The sequence below is a fragment of the Euprymna scolopes genome, chromosome 2, assembly GCF_053919585.1.
Source record: "Euprymna scolopes isolate OS-2025 chromosome 2, ASM5391958v1, whole genome shotgun sequence".
In the NCBI taxonomy this organism is placed as follows: Eukaryota; Metazoa; Mollusca; class Cephalopoda; order Sepiida; family Sepiolidae; genus Euprymna; species Euprymna scolopes.
The window spans coordinates 117,233,595-117,247,301 of NC_136483.1; positions in this window are offsets into that span (position 1 = coordinate 117,233,595).

Consider the following 13,707-nt stretch of genomic DNA (forward strand, 5'->3'; position numbering starts at 1 on the left):
TGTACGACAGTGGGAGCCAAGTGATTTCATTTTGGCTACGACCGCCAGTTCCCTCTTTTTCCCAGAACTGACAGTAGCCCCTCTTTACAGGATCTGTTTTAGCTTTGTGCCACTCTTCCACTGAGCAACGCCGATACACGGATTCTACTAATACATTATACATATATTATAGCTTTCTCAAATAGGATGATTTTAAAACAAGATACCAGTTTACATGGATTCTGATGCGATAGTCACTATTTCTTAATTATTTATTTTCGTTTTTCCTATCATACAGTCAGCCTAGAATTCTTCAAGTCTACGTGGATTGTGTTGAAACACTACACGTTTTCGAAAGAAATTCCTCGAAGGAAGAAAATGATATGCCAAGTAATCTCTGAAAAGAACACAGCGATGTTTTCTTCTTTTTGTATATATATATATATATATATATATATATATATATAGAGAGAGAGAGAGAGAGAGAGAGAGAGAGAGAGAGAGAGAAAGAGAGAGAGGGGGGAGAGAGAGAAGAAGAAGGGAGAAGTAACTTGTTCTATTACGATTACTAGCCGTATATATCTGCTGTCATTCGAGATTTTTTTTATTTTCATTTAAGATACCTTAGATTAATTAAATTGAACTAAATATAGCCCACATACCTCTTACCCCGAGCACTGATGTTCCAAAATTCCATAAAGATCAGTTAATTAGTTTAGGAGGAAATCCTATAATATAAACCCGACGTTATTATATTGTTGTTATCAAAATTTATGCACCATAATTTGCCTGGAGAAAACAGTGCTAAATTAAATTACGATTTAATTTTAGTTTGGATAAAAAAATTTTAAAAATCTTTACACGAAGATGGAGCCAACTTGCGAGCATTGAATATTTCTTTTACTCATGATATTTATTTTACATTTCCACAGTTTGAAGTTGCAATTCTTAAAATTGACTTGAATCTTTATCTTTTGATTAACAATAAAAAATAGTAATAATCTTTAAAAAAAAACTATTATTTTGCTGTTTATTGCAAACGAAATTGACACATATACTTCAACAATAAAATAATGTCAATAAAGGCGAGTTTCTCCATATCTGAAGAGAGTTAGACACAAGGTCGATTTTAACGGGGAGAGAATCCAGCTCCCCCAAAAGGCAAACTCTTGGTTGTGCCATCAATAAATATTGCCTATATCTAGAAGAATTTTTTGCATTAACTAACAAAGAACAGAATAAAAGAAGTATAGCATCAGAACAGATACTACACTTTGTTCTAGATCAAAAGGTCATTACTATTTATCTCTCTCTTACCGCAAGAAGATGTGACACAATGTCATAAGGTGAGTATTTAAAAGACAGATTGCTGAAGGCAGAGTACTCTGCCCTAAAAGTACCTAAGCAGCCCCATTTGTATTCTCTGGTAGGTGTGATCAAGGCGATTAGTAATGAATTAATCTCTTCTTAAACAGAGAGTCTAAAGCTTGGAGGATGGGCTTCCTAGAACTACACAAAATCATAATTCAGACCGACAGAGAAAAAAAAACTCCTTCCTTTAGCCATAAGACACAGACTGTCAGATTGATTGTCGAGGATATATCTCCGACTTGGTACGGAAAACACCAGGCGTAAGGTCAGTTGAACCCGCACCCCCCGAGGCTAAGTTTGTCATGTTGATGTCATTTCAGTTTATGAAACTATTTTTTCAACAATGTAGATACCCCAAGTTTTGTCCCCACCCTCTTAAGAATTATTAAGCCGTAACCGATACGATAATCCGAACTCGAATGGAATCAAGGAATAATTAATTGACTTTCGAGTAATTTCTTTTGGTAATATTCACTGAACATTCTCTCTCCCTCTCTCTCTATCTCTCTCTCTCTTTTCTAATTATGACGCTCTAGAAAAGATTAGCGAACTAATAAATGCCAAGAACAACTATACAATTTATATTCATATCATGTTCTTTTCATAAACATTCTATGCATGAGGAGGTAAGCATGACGTCAAGGTCTTGTAGCAAAAATATTACTCGCCTTAGTTTTGGAGAAAACGAGAGCAAAATACTACTGCTATTATTATTATTATTATTATTATTATTATTATTAATAATAATAATAATAATAATAATAATAATAATCGATCATAACCATGCACGATCTGTTTTAATAACGAATGTGTGTCTCTGCATAAGACACTAATTATGTTTGATTTGAACAGGGGGTAGTAATTAAAAAAATCCCACCGACCCCCGAAAATAAATGTACCCATGAATTCCAAAAACTACTGAACGAAATTTTATTAAATTTGGGGAAAATGCTATGCATAAGTTGGTTGGTTGTTTTTGTTTTACAGCATATCAACCCTTTTCGGGTTATTTAATGCCGAATCCAAAGATTTTGAAGAAAAAAATTTTTAATAGAATATATTTGTTGTTTTCACGTCGGTTTCTATTCAACCCATAGTTGGGACCCTAACAGGTACTACCACTCCGAGTCAGAGTGGACCTGGGAGCAATGGTAATTAAAGGATGGCTCCACACTCCCCAAAGCCCACAAGCTGGGGCATCACCACTGGATATAGTTTAAGGTCATATCCAGGACCCCCATTGAGGGACTTTTACCCTCTGCAAGGGGGCAGCCAGTGTATTCTAATGCCCCACCGACAGGACCGCTATGCATAAGTATAATTCATTTTGATCTAAGTGGGTAAAATAACACCGCGCGGTCTACGTTTGTGTCAGATATTTTTATTTATATTTTGAGCATTATTGCAATTAAAGAATAATAATATAAATAGCAACATGGGCTTCAAGGCTTAGATCACGACTACACATTATTGGTTTCCAGGAAATACTCATACTTGCACCAATTACCAGCTAATCAGGGCTAATAATATCCTTCGGCTCAATTTGGAAAATTAAATTTATAAAATTACAATATCAAGATTAAAAGTAATCTGAAGTTATGTATTAAAGTTAGGAGGGCATAAGGTTCCTCATTCAATCCTGGAAATATTGGGTCTTCCGCTTAATTAAATTCAAAAATGGCTTAACTAAAAGAAAACACAATTGCAACTTCTCTTCCAATTTTCGGATTTTGTAACCATGCCCATGTTCCTTTATTTTCATTTAAAGTTAATGAGTTCCTTTTCTTTTGATGAGTTAAGGACGGAATACATTAAAAAAAATTGACATAATAATTACATAAATGTTTCTGCGCTATGAAACAGGCGCCGTCAAGAATTGAACATTTAACATGCTGAAAAAAATAAACAGTAACATGGACAACATCTTGATATTTGGAATATAGACTTTTTGTCATTTATTTGCATATGCTCTGTAGTTACACCACGCTTAATAAAGTAAAGAATCGATATAATTAAAAGGTGAAACAATTGATTATTATATACATTATATATGATTAAAATATAATATAATTGAATAAGCATATTTCCCAATTCATATATATATATATATATATATATATATATATATATATATATATATATATATATATATATATATATATATATATATATTATATGCCACCAACCGGGTAAAAGTGAGTACACTTTGCATAATTAATAATTACACACCGAAACGATTTAATAAATAATTTATGAGTCTAACTCGCTTATATTTGAAATGTTGATATATACCTACAAGAAGTATTATCGTAAAGCAACGTAACATTAGAATACCAACCACATAATTGACCCCAAACGATAACTAAGCGCTCTAACTAGAGAACTCTAGTAACGGAATTCTCCACAAATATAGATTAATATATACTTATGCACCTGTTTGCATGTGTATGGTCTAAAAAACCTATTCCCAAATATATTAAAATTAGATCCCGTACTTAATTTCTTTAAAATTTATCCTTAAATTCAACAGTATTAATAAAGTATTAACTATTCTTTAATCTATACATTTGTATTAAGATTATTTCGTTATGGTTATTATTGACATATATTTCGCGTCAATCGTTCATTTATTCATAAATTCGTATACTTTATTCATTTTTTAATTTTATTGTTTTTTTTTAATTTTTTTCTCTTTATTATACAAAAATGTTATTTTTATTTAAACTATCATATATTAATAACCTTATAAGCTTAACATTTTCTTTAATTAATTACTACTATTTTTTTATTTTTATTTATTATATTTACTTATTTTAATTTAATTAATTTGAAAGTCTTACTCTAAAGATTATTTTGCAACCTGTTATTGTTATGTACAAATATACAATCAAGTTTTAATACTTATTTCTCAAACAAAGTAAATGGATTAGTACATTTTGCGTCACTTAAATAAATCATATTTCCACTTGTATTCGTTTTTTATACTAATTATATAATAATTTATTATTTTAATTAAGTAAATAACTTTACTTGAAAATTTAAATATGGCGTAATAAAGGAAAAAAATATAAGGTAATTGCAACTTCTCGCCCAATTTTCGGATGTTGTAATCATGCTAATACGCATTTTATTTTATTTTAATGAAAGAACAGAATAGATTCATTGGTTGATACAATAATTAAATCAATGATTTTGCGCTACGAAAAAGGTGATGTCAAGAATTTTGCATGTCTAGAAAGTGCTAGTAAATACTCAAATAAGTTTGGCCGATGAAACCATTTGCAATCTAGAATCATATCATCTCATAATGTATTAAGAAAGCCTTTTAAAGAAACGACAGGAAGTAATACAAAACTATTTACACGGATCTAAATATATCTTGTCTCGACTAAAACCTGATTAGGTGCATGAAAAAATTAAAAACAAGTTTTATAGAAATAAATATATTAAATAAGATGAGCAAATAAGGTAGACTAAAGTGGTAATCGAAAATCAGAATAACCCAAATAAATAAACCAAATATTATATTAGAATGATAGCAATCAAAATATAAGTTAAATCAAATATATCTATGGAATATATTAGAACATGAAATATTGTGATATATTTACATTATGTAGTATTTCATTTAAATCTGATAACTAAGAGTTAATAATTTTATTTTATAATTATATGTAAAAAATAAATTGTACTATCAAGTTAATATACGGAATCGAGGGTGTGGGACTTGAAACATTCTAACAATTGGTCTGATTGCAACATCTTAAATATTAGTTGAAAATACAAAAAAAAAGTATAACTAAAATAAAAACCTAAATAGGAAGGTGTGAGAAGATGCAATATTACGTTATAATAATATTTACAATTCTAATACAATGAAAGCAGAATTAGAATTAAATCCTTAAATAAAAATGTGAATACTCATCTAAATTATTAAAATAAGAATTTATATTATTAGTGCATTAACCTAAATTAATAAACCAAACGTAACAATTGAATAATGGCAATTAAAACATTAGTTATATCTCTGGGACAGGTTAGAACACGAAATAGGGTGGTATATATATATATATAAGTATCTCAGTTGCATTTAATAATATTTGCTTGAATATATATATACATATATATATTATATATATTCAAGCAAATATTATTAAATGCAACGGAGACACTTTGCTTTATGATTCTTTTTTTTTTAATTTTCGTTGTATTTAATAATATTTGCTTGAATGAAACAATGCTGCCTAAATAATCCTAAACACACACACACATATATATTACAATGACTAGGAGTTAATAATTTTATTTTAAAATTATAGGTAAAAAATAAATGAAACTATCAAACGAACATACAGAATGAATAGTGTGAAGCTTGAAATACTCTAACTATTGGTTCGATTGAAATATCTTAAACATGATAAATATTAGTTGATAATATTCACATTTTAAATTATAACTAAAATAAAAAGAAAATGAGAGGGTGTGAGAAGATGCAATATTATGTTATAATGGCGATGTTAATCCTTATATAATAAAATCATAATTAGAATTAAATCATTAAATACTTATTTATATACTCATTTAATTAAAATCATAAATTATTATATGATTAGTCTATTTTAAAAATAAATACAGGTGGAAATATGACTAATTTAAGCGAAGTAAAATGTATTAACCAATTTAGCTAATTTATGAATAATTATTACAACTTGATTAAAGAATATTTTTAGAAAAAAATTACAGGTTAAAAACATAATTTTTAGAGTAAGACTAAAATAATAAAATTAAAATAGATAATAAATAAAATAAATAGAATATAAAACAATAGTAAACTAAAATATTAATAAAATAATGTTATAAATATATAACAGCTCAAATAAAATAAAATATTTATAGTTCCTTTTTTAAATAATGATGGAAATTAATTTAAAATAAAAATTAAAATTAAAATTATATTTAACAAAACATACTAATTAATTAAAAAAATATGAATGATCAAAGTGAAATATATATAAATAGTAATCGAAACTAAATACTCTTGATAAAAAAACTATAACATTCTGGGACTAAACACTTGAAATTTTAGATGTAGGTTACTTGGCCAGAGATCAAACTTTTAAATTTGATTTGAGTCAAAAACAAATGTTAAGGTCACAATTGGGTAAAAAAAATATTACCTCTGCGGTCCTACCAAATTACTCAGCCAATTTTGGGTCTAACAATTTGAAATTTTACATAAAGTGTATTCAGACATAAGGCAAGCTTTTTAATCGGTTTTTAGCTGAAAAGGTTTGATCTTTCCGGTCTCTAGCAAATTATTCAGCCATTTTGGGGTCTACATATTTGACATTTAGAGTATTCAGACATGCAGCAAGCTTTTAAAATCAGTTTTATGGACGATAATCTGGCTGCAAAAAGTCAAAGTTAAAATAGTTGACCTTTGCGGACTCTACCAAACTCCTCCGCCAATTTTGGGTCTAAAAAGTTGATATTTTAGTTATATGTAACCTGGAAAAGAGTAACTTTTTAATATATATATATATATATATATATATATATATATATATATATATATATATATATATATATATATATATATATAAAGAAACTTATCAACAGTACATAGGGATCGAGCTAAGCCGGGTTGAACTACGAGTATACAAATATATATATATATATATACATATGTGTATATATATGCATACATATGTGTGTATATATGCATATATATATGTGTGTGTATATATATGTAAATATATGCATATATATATATGTATATATCTGTATGTATATATGCATATATATATATGTATATGTATGTATATATGCATATATATATGTATATATATATCTGTATATGCATATATATGTATATATATCTATATATGCATACATATATGTATATATCTATATATTCATATATATGTACATATATCTTTATATTATATATATGTACATATATATATGCATATATATGTACATATATCTATATATGCATATATATGTACATATATCTATATATGTATATATATATGTATATATATCTATATATGCATATATATGTACATATATCTATATATGCATATATATATGTATATATATCTATATATGCATATATATATGTATATATATATCAATATATGCATATATATATGTATATATATCTATATATGCATATATATATGTATATATATCTATATATGCATATATATATGTATATATATCTATATATGTATATATATGTATATATATCTATATATGTATATATATGTATATATATCTATATATGCATATATATATATGTGTATATAGATCTATATATGCATATATATATGTATACATATCTATATATGTATGTATGTATATATATATGTATACATATCTATATATGCATATATTATATATGTATATATCTATCTATAAATAAATATATATATGCAGATATATATGTATATATATCTATATATGTATATATATCTATATATGCATATATATATATGTATATATGCATATATATTTTTCTCTCTATATATATATATCTATATATGCATATATATTTATCTATATATGCAAATATATATGTATATATATGCATATATATATGTATATATATATATCTATATATGCATATATATATGTATATATATGTCTATATATGCATATATATATATGTATATATATATATCTATATATGCATATATATGTATATATATATCTATATATGTATATATATGGATATATATGTATATATATATATATCTATATATGCATATATATATGTATATATATATGTATATATATGCATATATATATGTATATATATGCATATATATATATGTATATATATGCAAATATATGTATATATATGTATAGATGCATATATATATGTATATATGCATATATATATGTATATATATGCATAGATATATATGTATATATATATCTATATATGAATATATATATGTATAAATATATCTATATATGCATATATATATAAGTATATATATATATGCATATATATGTATATATATATATCTATATATGCATATATATGTATATATATCTATATATGCATATATATGTATATATATCTATCTATATATGCATATATATGTATATACATCTATCTATATATGCATATATATGTATATATATCTATATATGCATATATATGTATATATATATCTATACATGCATATATATGTATATATATGCATATATACGTATCTGTATATATATATTATTATATATGTATATATATATCTATATATGCATATATATATATGTAACTATATATCTATATATGCATATAAATATGTATATATATCAATATATGCATATATATATATGTATATATATCTATATATGCATATATATATGTATATATATCTATATATGCATATATATATGTATATATATATCTATATATGCATATATATATGTATATATATATCTATATATTCATGTATATATGTATATATGTCAATATATGCATATATATATGAATATATATATCATTATCTGCATATATATATGTATATATATATCATTATATGCATATATATATGTATATATATCTATATATTCATATATATGTATATATATATCAATATATGCATATATATAAGTATATATATCAATATATTCATATATATATGTATATATATCTATATATTCATATATATATGTATATATATCTATATATTCATATATATATATATGTATATATATATCTATATATTCACATATATATATATGTACATATATATCCATATATTCCTATATATATGCATATATATCAATATATGCATATATATATGTATATATATATCAAAATATGCATATATATATGTATATATATATCAATATATGCATATATATATGTATATATATATCAATATATGCATATAGATATGTATATATATCCACATATGCATATATATGTATATATATACATCTATACATGCATATATATATGTATATATATATCTATATATGCATATATACATATCTATATATGCATATATATATGTATATATATGTATTTATATATGTATATATATATCAATGTCTATATATATATATATATCTATATATGCATCTATATGTATATATTAATCTATATATGCATATATATGTATATTTATATCTATATATGCATATATGTGTATATATATATCTATATATGCATATGTATATTTATATATATATCTATATATGCATACATATATGTATGTATATATATATCTATATATGCATATATATATGTATGTATATATATATATCTATATATGCATATATATATGTATGTATATATATATATCTATGTATGCATATATATATGTATATATATATCTATATATACATATATATGCATAAATATATATGTATATATATATCTATATATATATATGCATATATATATGTATATATATATCAATATATACATATATATATGCATATATATATGTATATATATATATATCTATGTATACATATATATATGCATATATATATATCTATATATATATCTATATATGCATATACTAATGCATATATATATCCATATATGCATATATATATGCATATATATATGTATATATATATATTTTTATATATGCATATATATGCATATATATATATGTACATGTATGCATCTATATATGCAGTTATATATCTATATATGCATATATATGTATATATATATATATAGCTAAATATGCATATTCATATGTATATATAGCTATATATGCATATACATATGTATATATATAGCAATAAATGAATATATATGTATATATATACCTATATATGCATATACATATGAATATATAAAGCTATATATGCATATATATATATCTACATACGCATATATATGTATATATATATATTTCTATATATGAATATATATATGTATATATAGCGATAAATGCCTATATATATCTATATATGCATACATATATGTATATATATATATCTATATATGCATATATATATGTATATTTAGCGATATATGCCTATATATATATATCTATATATGCATACATATATGTATATATATATATGCATATATACCTATACATGCATATATATATGTATATATATATATATATATATATGCATATATATATGTATATATATATCTATATATGCATATATATATGTATATATATATATCTATATATGCATATATATGTATATATATCTATATATTCATGTATATATGTATATGTATCAATATATGCATATATATATGTATATATATATCATTATATGCATATATATATGTATATATATCTATATATTCATATATATATGTATATATCAATATATGCATATATATAAGTATATATATCAATATATTCATATATATATGTATATATATCTATATATTCATATATATATATGTATATATATCTATGTATTCATATATATATATGTATATATATCCACATATTCATATATATATGTATATATATATCAATATATGCATATATATATGTATATATATATCAAAATATGCATATATATATGTATATATATATCAATATATGCATATGTATATGTATATATATATCAATATATGCATATAGATATGTATATATATCGATATATGCATATATATGTATATATATATATCTATATATGCATATATATATATGTATATATATCTATATATGCATATATATATATATCTATATATGCATATATGTATATATATGTATCTATATATGTATATATATATTAATATCTATATATATATATCTATATATGCATCTATATGTATATATTAATCTATATATGCATATATATGTATATTTATATCTATATATGCATATATGTGTATATATATATCTATATATTCATATGTATATTTATATATATATATCTATATATGCATATATATATGTATGTATATATATATATCTATATATGCATATATATATGTATGTATATATATATATCTATGTATGCATATATATATGTATATATATATATCTATATATACATATATATGCATATATATATGTATATATATCAATATATACACATATATACGCATATATATATGTATATATATATATCTATGTATACATATATATATGCATATATATATCTATATATATATCTATATATGCATATACTAATGCATATATATATCCATATATGCATATATATATGCATATATATATGTATATATATATTTTTATATATGCATATATATATGCATATATATATGTATATGTATGCATCTATATATGCAGTTATATATATATCTATATATGCATATATATGTATATATATATAGCTAAATATGCATATTCATATGTATATATAGCTATATATGCATATACATATGTATATATATAGCAATAAATGATTATATATATGTATATATATACCTATATATGCATATACATATGAATATATAAAGCTATATATGCATATATATATATCTACATACGCATATATATGTATATATATAAATATATTTCTATATATGCATATATATATGTATATATAGCGATATATGCCTATATATATCTATATATGCATAAATATATGCATACATATATCTATATATGCATATATATATGTATATTTAGCGATATATGCCTATATATATATCTATATATGCATACATATATGTATATATATATGCATATATACCTATATATGCATATATATATGTATATATATATCTATATATGCATATATATGTATATATATATATCTATATATGCATGTATATGTATATATATCTATATATACATATATATATATATATATATCTATATATGTATATATATCTATACATGCATGTATATGTCTATATATATCTGTATATTTATATATATATATATCTATATGTATATATATATATATCTATATGTATATATATATATATGAATGTATATATCTATATACACATACATATATCTATATATGCATATATATATATCTATATATGCATATATATATCTATATAGTAACATATGTATATATATACATATATAGATATATATATGCATATATAGATATATATATGCATATATATACCTATATATGAATATATATATATCTTTATATGCATATATATATATCAAGATATGCATATATATATGCATATATATATCTATATATGCATATATATATATATATCTACATATGCATATATATATCTACATATGCATATATATATCTATATATGCATATATATATCTATATATGCATATATATATATCGATATATGCATATATACATCTATATATACATATATATATATCTATATATGCACATATATATCTATATATGCATATATATATCCATATATGCATATATATATCTATATATGCATATATATATATCTATATATGCATATATATATCTATATATGCATATATATATATGCATATATATCTATATATGTATATATATCTATGTATATATATATGTATATATATATATGTATATATATACATATACGACTATATATATCTGTATATGCATATATATATATATGCATATATATATATATATCTATATATGTATATACATATATATGCATATATAGATATTGATATACATATATATAATCATATGTAGATATAGATATACATATATATGCATGTATAGATATATATATTTATACATATATGCATATATATATACATATATATGCATATATAGATAAAGATATACATATATATATGCATATATAGATATATATATGCATATATAGATATATATATACATATATAGATATATATATACATATATATATGGATATATAGATATATATATAAGCATATATAGATATATATATAAGCATATATAGATATTTATATAAGCATATATAGATATATATATATCCATACATTGATATATATATACGTATATGTGCATATATAGATATATATATACATATATATGCAGATATATATATATATATTTATTAATATATCTATGCATATATTGAGATATATATATACATATTTCTATGCAGATATAGAGATATAGATATACATATATCTATGCATATGTAGAGGTATAGATATACATATATCTATGCATATATAGATATATATATATATACATACGCATATATAGATATATATATGTACATATGCATATATAGATATATATATACATATGCATATATAGATATATATATATATACATATGCATATATAGATATATATACACATGCACATATAGATATATATACAGGCACATACATATGCATACATAGATATATATATACACATATATATACATATATATATATACATACATATAAATACATATACATATATAAACATACACATACATATATAGATATATATACACATACAT